Source organism: Engystomops pustulosus, chromosome 7, assembly GCF_040894005.1.
Source record: "Engystomops pustulosus chromosome 7, aEngPut4.maternal, whole genome shotgun sequence".
Taxonomy (NCBI): Eukaryota; Metazoa; Chordata; class Amphibia; order Anura; family Leptodactylidae; genus Engystomops; species Engystomops pustulosus.
The window spans coordinates 64,397,639-64,413,728 of NC_092417.1; the positions used below are offsets into that span (position 1 = coordinate 64,397,639).

General features: G+C 42.3%; 1 protein-coding gene across 1 annotated transcript in view; it reads left to right on the plus strand.

The window, feature by feature from the left end:
* The first annotated feature begins 10,749 nt into the window (after positions 1-10,749).
* TNFAIP2 (TNF alpha induced protein 2) overlaps positions 10,750-16,090 on the plus strand; it is a 43,947-nt gene continuing 38,606 nt past the window's right edge. Inside the window, exon 1 of the mRNA XM_072116242.1 lies at positions 10,750-10,845. The gene's annotated coding sequence lies outside the window, so the exon portion shown is untranslated. The remainder of the gene's footprint in view (positions 10,846-16,090) is intronic.

Sequence of the window (16,090 nt, forward strand, 5' to 3'; positions counted from 1 at the left end):
TGTGGCGTTTGCACTTTAAGGGGTGTAGTGCTCAGTTGTTGGGTTCTCCTCCCCCTCCCTGATGTTTCCCCTCCCCTTGGGTTTATAAGCTGGCGCCTGGGCGTGCTGCTTCCTCTTGCCCGCGCCACCGGTGAAGCTGTCCCTCCCTCCCTCCCTGTCCCTCCCTCCCTCCCTACAGTTACTGTTTGGTGTTTTTGATGTCTCTCTTTTGTATTCCATACTGTGAAGTCACAGCTGGCGGTAAAAAGGAAGAGATTGGTGGAGATTTGAGAGATGGAACGAGATTTGCCCGGAAGACGCAGTGTTGGCCGGGAGTCCGGCCGAGCAAACCGCTTCGGGCAGCTGCGGTTTTGGCACCAGAATGAATATCATAACATTGCCATTTAAGTTTTGGAGTTTTGTTAAATTGTTAAAATAAATAGCTGTGACCTTTTTACACCCAACAGGAAGCCTCATTGCCTTTTATTCTGGTGGGGATGTTTGTTAGAGTTTATAACTCTGTTTTACATTACTGGTCTGTTTTAAAGTGCCTTATGGGGAAATTTAATGTGTTCAAGTTTACTACCTCCCAGTCTAGCTGTGATTTGCACTGTGCAGTAATTAGATATTGTGATGCACGGCTTTAATTTTTGATGCGTCGTAAGGAACAAATGAATGTCAGAAATGACAAATCACATTGATGAAGGGGTTTAGAAGTTGTCAAAATTGTGTTAAAAAAGTGTCCAGAAATTAGGAATGCAGGAGAAGTGTTGGGATTCAATAGTTGCGCCTAAATTGAGTGACAGAAAAAAAGGCAGGTATCAGAGAAATATCAGAAAATGGCGCACACAGCACAGAAAGAACAAAAAAGGATTCCTGTGCCATTCTTGTCTTTTCTAGTTACAGCACTGATCCCAAAATTGCGGAGAGCAGCTGATGACATCCCCATCCCTCCCAGTCTAGATAGTACAGGTCAACTATTCCTTCCTCTCATAACTTTTATGTGGCAGCGCTCATTCAAGAGATGCTTTTTATCATAGGTATATGGAAGTGAGGTTCTTAAAGTGTGAGATCTGCATCATGCCCACCAGGGCTAAGTGTCCTGCACACAGCAGTGCCAGGAGGAGGGGGTGAATATCACTACAAGAAAATTTGTTAGCAAGATACATTTGTACATTACTGATGAATTTTGATTTCTAAGGCAACCTGTAATATGTTTTACCTTTAAAACAGAAGGCTGCATAGAAATGCCTTGGAAATCCATCACCCATTGATGCATATAATGAATCAACAAGTGATATTACTATGTTAATCTCGAACATTGATAACCTTGTACGATCCTAAATTACGTCCTGTATTTTGAAAACAAAGACTTTTTTTGACAGATTTTACAATTACTAGCATCATCGTATCCTTTCACATAATACTCAGCTGTGAGTTCACATCTTCCCTGACATTATTCAAGGATAGCCAGGGGCTTTCTATTCAGGATGAGTTGTACTGGGGAAGGAAAAAAAAGATCCAACACTGTCAAACTGCACTTGGAAGGCATCCGTATATACAAACCCTTAAAAAAACAAAAGTGTTTATACTGGAAACCGAAGTCACATCCCAGTTATAAGTTACAGAGCAAGCACCTCAGAATGAGACAATTGAATAGTCTTGTTTTCTAAAAAATTGAATAGCAAAGCCTTGACCATACAATCTGATACTGCATCTATGTGAAAGAATATAAGAAATATAATTGCCCCTTTTAAAGATCTTTATCTAGGGCTCAAACAGCAGTTCTACAATTGTAAGGTGATTGGCAAATTTGTAGATCTTGCCAGCCAGTGTGCAAGCTAAACATGTCCAAAACATAAGGTGTGCATGTAACCCATGGGAGTTGATGGTTCATAAAAGATGTTGTACACGGTCTGCAATGCATATGTACTGAATTCTCAGTAGAGTCAACTCTTTGTATCCCCCCCACATGGCAGTACATATCAAATATAGTACATATAACAGCACAGAAAATACATAGGAGATCCCTACTTGTTAGATCCAGTGATAGAAGATGCAGTGTCCTTGGATTGTTCTTCACACCCACCTAACAACGGCCTCTCAATGTGGCCTGAAATTAATACTGTTCATGAGAATACCCCTTTAAAACCCCTTCAATGTCACCCCCATTAATTCCCTATTGCTGTAACCCTCACCCAGTAATGCCCCCTGAATTTTACAACCGCACTGCATAATACCCCTGCACTTAATGTCCCAGGTTGTGGCCCCCACCTAATACCCACACTGAATAATGCTCCCACATTAGTAATGCCCCACAAAAGTAAAACCCCCACACTAATTATGCCACCATTCCAGTAATGCCTCCTTGCAAGTAACAACCCCACACAAGTAATGCCCTACACCTGTTTTCCGTCAACACCAGTATTACCTCCCCACTAATTGTGTGAATTATAATGTCAATTATAATGTCCCCACATTAAATTTGCACCATATCTGTATTTCCCCCACTTTAATTTTGCCCCATGCTAGTAATGCCCCAAACTAATTTTGTCTCCACACTAATTTTGCCCCCATGCTAGTACACTGACTTTGTGCTATGCCCCCTCACTATTAGGACCCAGTAATGATGTATCCATTGGAGGGCCACACCTGATGTAGTTTTGCATACCTCTCCTCTCCACAATATTTTCCACGCCCACATGCCGTAGAGGTGGCGTGGTCCCAAAATAATCACAATTTCTTACAGTGCTCAATAAATTGTGATAATTTCAGTGCTTCTGCATCAGAAAACCGGCGTAGAAGCACCGAGAAATGTCCCCCTTTTACGTGGTGTTTAGTATCCCCAATCCACAATTAGAGTGATGGAGCCAGCTACAGCCCTGAACATTTCAATTACAACATCTTTGATTGCAATCACTGTGACAGCAAAAATTGTAGGAGTGACAACATTAGAAAACATAATGAAACCACTAGCAAAAATAGTAACAAAAATAAACCCTTAACTAGAAAATTACATTTATCACGTGGGAAAGTCCTGTATGAAGACAGACAGACTGTTTATTACAGCTGGTTTAAAAAGGAAATTCTGCTTGTAAAAACACACAAACAACAAACAATAAAGTAAAAACAGAAACAAACAGTAACAGTGCCCAACATTGACCTTCCCATTGGGCCCGTTGCATGACCCCTAGTAGAAGTCACTGCTGATGAAATGGACCAGATGCACCTAATTCCATCAAGGCCCAATAGATATATCCGATTTTCTATTCTAATATGGACTCTCCTTTTTACATGCACTCTTTTACGTTAAAGGAAATCTACAATTTTTTTCATGCATTATGAACCAAACATACCTAGAGAATGTTGTTGCTACACTGAAGCAGAAACATATCTTGTTTAATCCCTGAATTGAGTGGTTTTGCGGAAAAAAAACAATTATAAAATTATGATAATGCGCTTTCCCCCTTAGATTAGTTATGCACTGCTTCAGAGAACGCTGTAATCACTGTGTGGACTGGCCCTAAGATGCACCACTGGATATCCTGGTGGGTCGACTAGTCTGGGGCTGGTCTTGTACTAGTGGGGCTCGGTCGAAAAATAATAACCCATGTTCTTAGCTTTCCGACAGTCCCCGGCAGCTCTTCTGATGCAGTCCGTCTGACAGTAACAGCTCTGTGTGCGCCGGCGTCCCACAGACTATGACTTCGGCAAGAGGCTGTTGTCATATCCTGTGAGCCGCTGGCGTGCATGGAGCTGTCACTGCCAGCTGGACTGGGGCAGCGGGGGAGCATCTCAAAGGTGAGCACATGGTTTATTATTTTTATGAGCTGGGCGGGGGACTGGCTGGCTGTATACATGGGGTGCAGGCTGGCTGTATACAAGGTGAGGCAGGCCGGCTGTATACGGCGGGGGGGGCAGGCTGGCTGTATATAGGGTGAGGCAGGCTGGCTGTATACAGGGTGAGGCAGACTGGCTGTATACAGGGTGAGGCAATCTGGCTCTATACAGGGTGAGGCAGGCTGGCTTTATACAGGGTGAGGCAGGCTAGTTGTATACTGGGGGGGGGGGGGGGGGGGTGATGCAGAAACACATGTTTGATCCCTGAATTGAGTGGTTCTGCTGAAAAAAAAAACATTTTCAAAATCATGATAATTCCTGGCTCCAGGGCTTTTCCTCTTACATTAGTTGTGCACTGCTTCAGAGAGCGCTGTAATCACTGTGTTGTCCCTGACAGGCAGAAGAAGTAAATCGCTGCACCATCCCCCAGCTGTACACAGGGTGAGGCAGGCTGGCTGTATACAGGGTGAGGCAGGCTGGCTCTATAAGGGGGGGGGTGTTGGGGGCTGGCTATAAATTGGGGAAGTGCTGGCTGGCTATATACAGTGGACTGGATGGCTATATACTGGGGGGGACTAGCTGGCTATTTACAGGAGACCGAGTGACAATGCTATATGGCATAGTAATTATATCTGTATTCCCTAGGAGGCAGTAATATAGTAGTTCTATTCTTGTACATAGGGGGCAGAATTATAGTAGTTCTATTCTTGTACATAGGGGGCAGTGTTATAGTAGTTCCATTCTTGTACATAGGGGGAAGTATTATAGTAGTTATATTCTTGTACATAGGGGGCAGTATTATAGTAGTTATATTCTTGTACATAGGGGGCAATTTTTGTTAGTAAAAACAAACAAAAATATACAAATACATTCTGGTCAGAATGAACAAACAATTATTTAACAGAGATCAAACACATCAGAAAATAATACATTTAGAATAACTTCAAATTAAAAAGTCCATCACTGGCAAAAAAGAAAAAAAAGGAAGAAATAAACAGAACCAAATAATTTTGCTGGGAGTCTTGGACTATTGAGGAACCATTTACTTTCCTGCATGGTAACTGTCGTGCAGTCCCTAGAGCTGGTTGTAAGACACTCGTATAGAGGTCCTTCCTCGTCTTACTCTCCAGATATGTCTTCTCTATTCTCCACTTTTTCATGCACCTGAGACCATACTCCAGATACTGGGAGAGGAAGACAGGAGTCTATCAACCCCTCTTAAGACTGCCGCCTCACACCCAAGACTCTGCAAAAGGCAATATCCAGTCCATGACACTACCTTGGATTTAACATATCCAGTCCACTCTCTCTCCTCTGCAGGTAGTTGATCCATCTTTCACTGGGTTCAACCTGTTCCCCCATAAAAGCTGGAAGAACGGGATAATAAGCCTAGCAGAGAAAGATTCTGGCAAAGCAAAGACGACAGTGACGAACAGGAAGACAGGTACCAGGTAAGTCTTCAGCGGAGTAATCCTTTCTCTATAGGTCAGCCTCCAGTTCTTCCATCACTGAACCTTTGCATTTCCAGTTATGAGCTTCTCTTCCCAATTTAGTTTGGCATTGTCTTCCCTCCGGAATTTGACCCCCAAGGATCTTAATATGGGGGGAGGCCTTGGCGAATTGTGGCAGAACAAAGCCAGGAACAGAACTCAAAGTCCAGAGAGCTTGACTCTTCTCAAGGTTGACCAGAGACCCGGTGGTTCCTGAGTAACTTGAATTGGTTTCAGATAACATCTCCACCTCACAAGGCTCAGATATCACCACAGTTACATCATCTGCATAGGCAACAACTTTCAAAGGCAAGCAATGGGGGACTGGCCCCATGTCTCTACTTCAAAAGTGTCACCCTGCCAACCATTGATGAGGGGAAAGTTATTTGGCTGAGAACTTTGTATTGAGAAGCAATCTATAAATTGTCCAGGAATACTGTACTTTGACAAAGTGGCCCATGTATAATCGGGATCAACCCTGTCAGCCTGATCCAGACCTACAACATATTTCCCACACCTCAGAGCTTTACCTCTCTCAATTATCTCTCTTATGGACTGAGAGACTGCTCCTGAGATGTTCCACCCTTTTACAGTGCCATTCTGACAGCCTGACTACAGTGCTGGGGACAAGAGGGTGATCCGTGTCCAGTTCTTGATGTCGCTAAGCTCCTTAACTTTAGACTGCAGAATAAGGGAGGACACTCTCATGGGTGGAGGCATCAGGTGATTCTCTAGACAATAAGTAAACACATCCACACGGATCGGGGCTAAGAGGTTTCTAAATTTCTTATAAAATTCAGGTGTCATCCCATCAGGACCTGGTGCCTACTTCAGACGTAACTTATCAATAGCCTCTTTAACCTCCTCTTCTGTTAGAGGAGAAAAGTCCACATTTTTTGTGTCAGGGCCTAGAGTTGCCTCCAAGATTTGAGCCATTTTCTCTTTATCCAAAACCTTTTTCTGAAATAATTCAGCATAGTAGGATCTCGCCACCCCCAGGATATCCTCCCGAGATTCCTGTTAAACACCCTGGGAGTCAGTGAGACCTGTGATTGATTTTTTAGCCACACGTTCCCAGCAATTTTTATACAGATCAGGAACTCCTAGAGTCCCTTAATCCCGTTCTACAAAGAGGGATGTGTAGCGACTGTACTAATACTGCCTTATCTCAGATTTCACTCAATCGTTTGTTTGTCATACAGTGACTCCAATTCTTTACGCAGCTTGAGATACTGGCTATACCTACTCTTACCCTTCTTCACTGACAGTCTCTTTACGAGGGACCTGATCTCCTTCACGTTCTCCCACCAGTCAGATATGTTGTCATAGAAGTCTGCTCTCTGGAGCTGGTCCTGAAAAAGGCAGTAGACACAGTTCTGAACATAGACATCATCCATGATGCTGGAATTAAGTCTCCAGCCAATATCAGTTAGAGGCTCCCATGGCAAACAATAGGGCCAGATGATCAGAATATGGGACAACCTTCTCCTCCAACCCTGGGATGGCTCCAAGGGTCAAGCTCCGAGGAGGGTCAAAAGCTCACACCACACACAACCTCACATCTAAGAGGCAGGATTATTGTAGTTCTATTCTTGTACATAGGGAGTAGTATTATAGTTATATTCTTGTACATAGGGGCAGTATTATAGTAGTTATATTCTTGTGCATAGGGGTAGTGTTATAGTAGTTATATTCTTGTAATAGGGGGCAGTATTATAATAGTTGTACATAGGGCGCAATATTATATTATTTATATTCTTGTACATAGGGACAGTATTATAGTAGTTATATTCTTGTACATGGGGGCAATATTATAGTAGTTATATTCTTGTACAAAGGGGCAGTATTATAGTAGTTATATTCGTGTGCATAGGGGGCAGTATTATAGAAGTTATATTATTGTATATAAAGGGCAGTATTATAGTAGTTATATTCTTGTACATAGGGAGCAGTATTACAGTAGTTATATTCGTGTACATGGGGCAGTATTATAGTAGTTATATTCTTGTACATAGGGGCAGTATTATAGTAGTTATATTCTTGTACATGGGGGCAGTATTATAGTAGTTATATTCTTGTACAAAGGGGGCAGTATTATAGTAGTTATATTCTTGTACATAGGGGGTAGTATTATAGTAGTTATATTTTTGTACATAGGGTGTAGTATTATAGTAATTATATTTTTGTACACAGGGGAAAGAATTATAGTAGTTATATTCATGTATATATAATGCAGTATTATATTATCTTGTAACAGAAAGAAAATACGTCACTTGCCGGCTTGTTAGTGGGAACATTTCTCTTATTCAACACAAGTGACATGCACAGGGAGGGTGCTCGCCAAGGCACGTCACTTCTATCGAATAAAAGAAATGTTCCCACGAAGAAGCTGGTGAGTGCCATATTTTCTTTTTGTTATGATATATACATGCTCGGATTTTCTATTGAGCACTGCACGTTGTGTGGATTGGGACTTTGTACCCGCTGATCGTATAATAGTATAATATATTTTACTTAGGGGCAGTATTATAGTAGTTACATTCTTGTTTATCGGAGAAGGTATTGTAGATGTTTTTTTTTTTTTGCTGGACCTTATCCTTACCAACAGACCTGATAGGGTATCAAAACTACAGGTTGGGGGGAACCTGGGGAATAGTGATCATAATATCATTAATTTTGTATTACGCTTTACTAAGAGCGTTAGTGAAGGGGCAACCAAAACTCTAAACTTCAGGAGGGCAAATTTTCATCAACTAAGGGAAGACCTTAAAGGCATAGACTGGGATAATGCTCTCAAAGACAAAAGCCCCCCCCAAAAATGGGACTTTTTCTCATATATTCTGAAAAAGTCCTGTGAGAAACACATACCTTATGGGAAAAAGCATAAAAGAAACAAGAAAAAGCCTATGTGGCTAACTAGTCTTGTAAGGAAAGCAATAAGCGAGAAAGATAAAGCGTTTAAGGTGCTAAAACGTGAAGGTAGCGATGAGGCATTACAGGATTATAGAGAGAAAAATAAATCCTGTAAAAAGCAGATAAAGGCCGCAAAAATAGAGACTGAGAGAAATATTGCCAGGGAGAGCAAAAATAATCCCAAATTATTTTTCAAGTATATAAATGATAAGAAATTAAAAACAGAGAGTGTGGGTCCCCTTAGAAATAACATGGGGGTCATGGTGGAAGGAGATGAGGATAGGGCCAATCTACTGAATGTCGCCTTCTCAACTGTCTTTACCCAGGAAAATCCCCTGGTGGAAGACACAATGAGGAATAATGTAAATTCTTTTTATAATGTCAACAGTTTAACCCAGGAAGAGGTACGGCGCCGCCTCGCAACCACTAAGATAGATAAATCACCTGGGCCAGATGGCATACACCCCCGGGTTCTGCATGAATTATGTACGGTGATAGACAGACCGTTATTTTTAATATTTGAAGATTCACTGAGGACTGGTTATGTTCCACAGGAATGGCGCATAGCAAATGTGGTACCAATATACAAAAAAGGATCAAATAGCGATCCTGGAAACTACAGACCCGTAAGTCTAACTGCTGTGGTGGGGAAAATATTTGAGGGGTTTATTAGAGATGCTATCCTGGAGTATCTCACTGTGCACAACCTTATAACCTAGCGTCAGCATGGGTTTATGAGAGATCGGTCCTGTCAGACTAATCTGATTGGTTTCTACGAGGAGGTAAGTTCAAGACTGGATCTGGGGGACGCTGTAGATGTTGTATATCTGGACTTTTCAAAGGCATTTGACACCGTGCCACATAAAAGGTTGGTATATAAAATGAGACTGCTGGGAATAGGAGAAAATCTGTGTATCTGGGTAAGTAATTGGCTTAGTGATAGAAAACAGAGGGTAGTCATTAATGGCACATTCTCAGATTGGGTTGATGTTACCAGTGGAGTGCCACAGGGGTCAGTATTGGGGCCACTTCTTTTTAATATTTTTATTAATGACCTTGTAGTGGGTTTACACAGTCAAGTTTCAATATTTGCAGATGATACTAAGCTGTGTAAAGTAATAAATACTGAGGTCGATAGTTTAGCATTACAGAGGGATTTGTGGAAGCTTGAGGGATGGGCAGAGAAATGGTTGATGAGGTTTAATGTAGATAAATGTAAAGTTATGCACTTGGGCCATTGAAACAAAAAGTATAATTATGTTCTAAACGGTCAATTACTTAGTAAAACTGAAGCTGAAAAGGACTTGGGCGTATTGGTGGATGGTAAACTTAATTTTAGTGACCAGAGCCAGGCGGCTGCTGCTAAAGCAAATAAAATAATGGGATGTATCAAGAGAGGAATAGATTCTCATGATAAAGACATAGTTCTGCCCTTATACAAATCCCTGGTCAGACCACACATGGAATATTGTGTACAGTTTTGGGCACCAGTGTATAAAAAGGATATAGTAGAGCTGGAACGGGTGCAGAGGAGAGCAACCAGGATTATTAGGGGAATGGGGGGACTAGAATACAATGACAGATTACAAAATTTGGGATTATTCAGTTTAGAAAAAAGACGACTGAGGGGAGACCTCATTACAATGTACAAATACCTGAATGGACAGTACAAGGATCTCTCCAAAGATCTTTTTATACCTAGGCCTGTGACCAGGACGAGGGGGCATCCTCTACGCCTAGAGGAGAGGCGATTTTACCATCAACATAGACAAAGGTTCTTTACTGTAAGAGCAGTGAGACTGTGGAACTCTCTGCCGCAGGAGGTTGTAATGGCGGACTCTATGTACATGTTCAAGAGAGGCCTGGATACCTTTCTGGAGAGAAAAAATATCACGGGTTATGGGGATAAAACATTTATTTAATTCTTGAAGGTTGGACTTGATGGACTTGAGTCTCCTTCCAGCCTTATATACTATGACTATGATACTATATATACGGCAGTATTAAGTCACTTTCTTTTAAAAAAAGAAGCTTTATTCCTGTATAAGGGAGGCAGTATGAGTCTCTTTCTTTGCGCTGTACATGTTGATTTAACCCATCTATAAACAGTTTGTGTGAAGTTTAGTAACTACACCCACATCACATGGTACCGCCTACTTGTTTTGACCCTATCCACAGAATTGGGCCACTTTTACAGTTTTTCCAGGGCCACTTTAAATTCCCAGTCTGCCCCTGGCTCTATGTAATGTGTATATGAATGGCAGTCTGCATGCAACCCAGCTTTCCCAAGCTCCTGAGTTTTATAGTTGTTTTTTTTAGCAAAACCACTGGAATCATGGATTAAACCAGATATGTTTCTGCATCAGTGTAGCTGCAGCATTCTCAAGGTATATTTGGTACAATTCATAAAACAAATGGTATATTTCCTTTAAACAACTTGTTTTCCAATAACCTAGTTGAGACACATGATAGACATGTAACCAGAGCCCCTGACCTTGATGGGAGCCACAACACAGCTGTCGCTTTCAGTTTCGACTGCACCAAATACTGCGTGTACCCAGTCTTCTCAAAAAAGTAAATACTTCCATGCGTGTAAGACAATGCTAACCACGTTCTTAAAAAGGTGAGTAAGATCATTTGAACAGTTTGGTGATCACACATACATATTTCACACATACCGGCTCTCTATGTAGCTTATGTTGCAAATTTCTTACACATCACCACATTTTTATTTGAGTTTAATGAAATGTATTTTTTATTTTTGTGCAGGTTTTTGTTACCTTGGTATGTTTTGTGTATACATGATCTGATATGAGTGGGGTTATACCTGCACAGCACTTCAGGGCACATAGTCTAAGGGTTATGTAGCCAATTTGAGATATTTTCATTGCTAGACATTGTTTTACACAAACCTCTTTTGTTTTAAAGTAAGTAGTAAGAATTATGCATCGCTTCCTCGGACAGGAAATACATGATGGTGCTTATCTTGGTGTTAGCGTGAGGACAACAACTTAGAAATAGACTGACACTTTACTTGCCGTGCCTGGCTAGGATTTCACGGTGCTGCTGCCTGCTATGATAGATCTGATCACAGGTGGTCATGTGGGCATCTGTATATTCACAATGGATATTAAGTGAATATGATTTAAATAAAATGCTTTTGAAACTTGCTTTCATAGATTGCAATACATGGCTGACACTATCAGGGAAATTTAACATGTGTGGCTGCCCTACCCCGCCATAGCTACTACAGTCTATTGCTAAAAAGCTACTGCCAGAAAGCTATCACTAAAATCTCCACCTGACCTTGTCTAACCTGGTGGAGAGCGACGGGGCACTCATCCATATATACACAGCTGTGGCATTCAGTTTGCAGTTAATACGTCATTCTTAATAGATTACCTCCATGTATTGTGTTTTTAAAGGACATCTACCACCAGGATCAAGGATAGTAAACCAAGCACACTGACATACTGGTGTGTGCCCCCAACTCTTCTTTTAGCTTCATATGCCCATAAATGTTAATGGAAGCCGGAGTCTCTCAGGCTCATTTGCATATTTCTTCTAAACTTTTTTTGTAAAAATAAAAACATAGGAAGCTAAAATAAGATCAGATCCTGCCAGAGGTTGCACACACCAGTATGTCAGTGTCCTTGGTTTACAATCCTGCATCCTGGCTTTATGGAAGGCAGTTTTCCAGGCAAACCATTCTAGCAATCTGTCACCTTAAAGAGAATTCAGCTTTTGTTTTGCAAATGAGCCGCTGGGTGCACCAGGGGTGTGGCAATGATTGCTGGTGCACACATTTGGTTTTTCTACCATACTTATACAGCAAACATTACTCTTGTAGTGTATCTATGTAGTCAGCTTCATTCTTGCATCATATCCATATAGTCATCTTGATTCCGGTACTTTGGTACTTTGCATATACAGTAATCTGGGTTATTGCATTGTATCTTCTTAGTTTGCTTCTTGCATCATATCTAGTTGGTACCTGATCTATGTAGTAAGTTTGGTTCTGCTACTATATCTCTGTAGTAAGCTTGGTTCCATTACTGTATCTATTCAGTAGGCTTAGTTTCTGTTCCGAAATTGACTTCATGAGAGATCAGCAGATCAAAGAAGCTACATCCGATCTACTGCAGGTCTTTCCAGCAGTGCCTGGCTCTTTGTCCCAGTTGCAACAGAAATTCTGCAAATCCGAAAATATTGAGATTCAATTCAGTACCTGGAAATCGCATTCATGCGTGTGTCTGATTTATAGTGTGAATTTCTCTTTTGTGGTATTTTATTTGAAACTGTAGTGCAATATACATTATCTTAAAGGGGTTGTCCGATTGTTTATAAAATCCTGCAGGCGGTCTGGGGAGGGATTTTTAAAAAAACAAACCTGTACTCACCTCCTCCAATGCAGCAGGTGTCTCACACTTCCATCTCGGCTGTCCATACCCCTGTTTGTTTACAGGGGCAAGGCAGCTGCTTTGAGGTCAGCTTCTGGCCTGCTGAGCGGTTGAGGTCTGCTAAGCCCTAATTTGTATCTTTTATATTGTTTTATCATTGTATTATATACCATGCTGTCCAAATTGGCTCAATAAGAATAGCATCTGCCTCCATAATAGCCATATATTGAGCCATATCATTTTAATTGCAAATGACAAATAATGTTTTCTTGCAAAAGTGGTTATTTTAAGGAGGTAGACAACAGAAAATATGCCATTTTAAGTGGTGGTACAACAGAAAAAGGGCTTTATAAGTAGAAGGCCACATCAACATGGGGTTATTGAAAGGTGGGTTATAAGTTTGGGTTAAAATGAAAGAGGCAATAGAAGGGAGGGAGACTACAGGTTAGTAGGCATGATTTGTCAAAGGGCACATTATTATATTAGTATTATATATGGGGGTCACAGGAAGGGCGTTGTACAATTTAGGGCAGTGATGGGCAACGTTTTGAGCTTGGTGTGTCAAAATTCCCCAAAAAACCGAGCATAACTCGAGTGGTGTGTCACCTTGACAAAAAAACATAATTTTGTTATATTTATAGTTTAAATAACTATATGTATGTAATATGTATAACTATTTAACTTCTAGGGTTCTTTAACCGTAGGTTGTCTGATTGATCCTACCATGTACTGCCATACTACAGTATGCCAGTATATGGGGATTTTCCACATTATCTATCGCACATTGTAATAGATCGGTTACAATCAGACAGGTGTGGAAATGCTTAGTAACCTGCAAACTTTCAGTCATGAAAGTTCACAGGTTATAGCGAGGGCGCAGGCGCCGCTGTCCACATCTCCTTCATAAGGAGCAAAATAATCACAATGTCTGGCGATTTGCAAGGCGTTGCGATTTTTCAGGGCTTGTACGTCACAAAACTGACACACAAGCCCTGATGACTGTCTTCTATCATACAGTGCACTGACCTTACTCACTGTATGATGGGAGTGGTTGTCCTCCCTCATCCCTGCTGTGGAGATGGTCAGTGTAGAGGTGGCAGAGGTACAGTGAGGTACACTGACAGAGGTGGCAGAGGTACAGTGAGGTACACTGACAGAGGTGGCAGAGGTACAATGAGGGACACTGACAGAGGTGGCAGAGGTACAGTGAGGGACACTGACATAGGTGGCAGAGGTACAGTGAGGTACACTGACAGAGGTGGCAGAGGTACAGTGAGGTACACTGACAGAGGTGGCAGAGGTACAGTGAGGTACACTGGCAGAGGTACAGTGAGGTACACTGACAGAGGTACAGTGAGGTACACTGACAGAGGTACAGTGAGGTACACTGACAGAGGTACAGTGAGGTACACTGACAGAGGTACAGTGAGGTACACTGACAGAGGTACAGTGAGGTACACTGACAGAGGTACAGTGAGGTACACTGACAGAGGTACAGTGAGGTACACTGACAGAGGTACAGTGAGGTACACTGACATTACTCACTGTATGATGGGAGTAGTTGTCCTCACTGGTCCCTGCTCTGGAGCTGGTCAGTGTAGAGGTGGCAGCTGCTGGGACATCACACATGGCAGCAGCAGTGTAGCCTCTGTCTGTGCTGCCACCCTACCCCCTCCACAACACAACTAGGAACTGCAGAGGAGTCTGCTATGGCCGGGTCACCTCTCCTGCTGTGCCCCGTTCTGATACCTGGAGACAGGAGGCACAGCTCACACAGGGGGGAGGGGCCAGCCGGGGGAGGAGGAGGAGGGGGGAGTGCTGACAGTCTCTCAGCCTCCGCTACTGCACCGCTACTCAGCTGTGTAGGAGCCGAGGATGAAACTCCCAGGCGGCCGCGTGTCAGTGAAAATGGCTACGCGTGTCATAGGTTCGCCATCTGTGATTTAGGGGGTGACCGAAGGACAGGATGTATTATTCAGTGGAAGCTACACTTAGAGTGGGTAACCCACAGTAAATTACAAAATTAGGAGGTACGGTGACCCTATGACTGTTATATTGGAGACATGGGCTATTAAGTTTATGAAGTAATGTGTCTATGTATATGTGATGTGTATAAGAAGGTAGTTTTTCTATAAGTAGGAGGACATGTTAGCTAAGGTTAGCATACTGCGCCCCCATGAGATCCCCTACATACGGTGCCCCCCCAGCAGTACCTCCCCTCATACTGTACTCCCCTCAGCTGGTAGCAATCTTGTTCTACCTTCTATTCCAAATGCTGGTGCTGCAAATCTGCTAGGAGGTGGGACACCACTAGTACTTATCTGAGCAGGAAGGTAGGTGCTGTTCCTGCACATTTCTGCATTCCACATTCTGGTCCTGAGTGTCAGCACCGGAAGGCAGGAAGCACTGGGGAAAAACCATGACAAACACCCAACCGTCCAGAACTGTTGGGAGCTATTTAGCGAATCTTATTTTGGCTGCACTCAGGCTGACAAGGTTATCGTGTTTAGAAGAAAACTGACATTTGTGTCGGCAAGCATAGACACAACACTTAAGAATACAGTTGTCTAAATAGCCAAGAAGAGAGGATGAAGCAGCACTCCAGGAGTAGTGAAAAAAGTGAATATTTATTCCACCATAAATGCAATGTTTCGCCTTGTCTATAAAGGCATTCTCAAGCATAGTGAGAGTCAGTGGTCAGCTGACTTAAATAGGCGGCGCAAACATCGCCGGTACACGTGACCTCACATAAGAGACATAAAGTGTATAAACATAAGTACAATAAGATAAAGAGTAGTGACTTGTATCCTCAATAAATATGGTATAAAATATTGAATACATAAAGTAATCCACATTTTAGCCCTAGGAACAGCCATAGCGCTGAAGTGGCGTATATTACAATCAATCAAATCGTGTCTAGTTAAAGTGCATAGTGAAAGTTAAAAACAAGGCATGACAAGAATCAGAAATGCAATACAAAAATATCAGTATAAGCGTATAAGTGGACTCAGGGGTAAAATAGTGAATCCGTCTGGTACAGACAATCAGAGTCCAGAATGTGCGCATGAGTATAGAGGGGAAAGTCCACATTGCGGCCATCTTTCTTAAGGGAAACCCAACATTCAACTCAGGCGCAGCTAGGACCTCACGATTGGACTATGACGAACCGAGCGGGACATTGCCGGGTGAAGTACGGGAGGATAACCCAGGGTCCAAGGTAAGTCAAGACAACAGGCTCAAGATAGCATTTCATGCCATATAACTTTAGCCCGTATTTGCGCACCATCCGGGATCATTTATCTCATCCGAGGAGTCCACCGGTTCCAAAGATTCCCGATCACCTAGTAGTCACCGCCAGCCGGAAAGTCAGATATGTCCACGTATCAGTCCAATTGCTGCTGTAGAGAACAAGAATGAGAGGATAAATTAATAATTGGCCAATGTGGTCCCCTTAATATAGCCTAAATA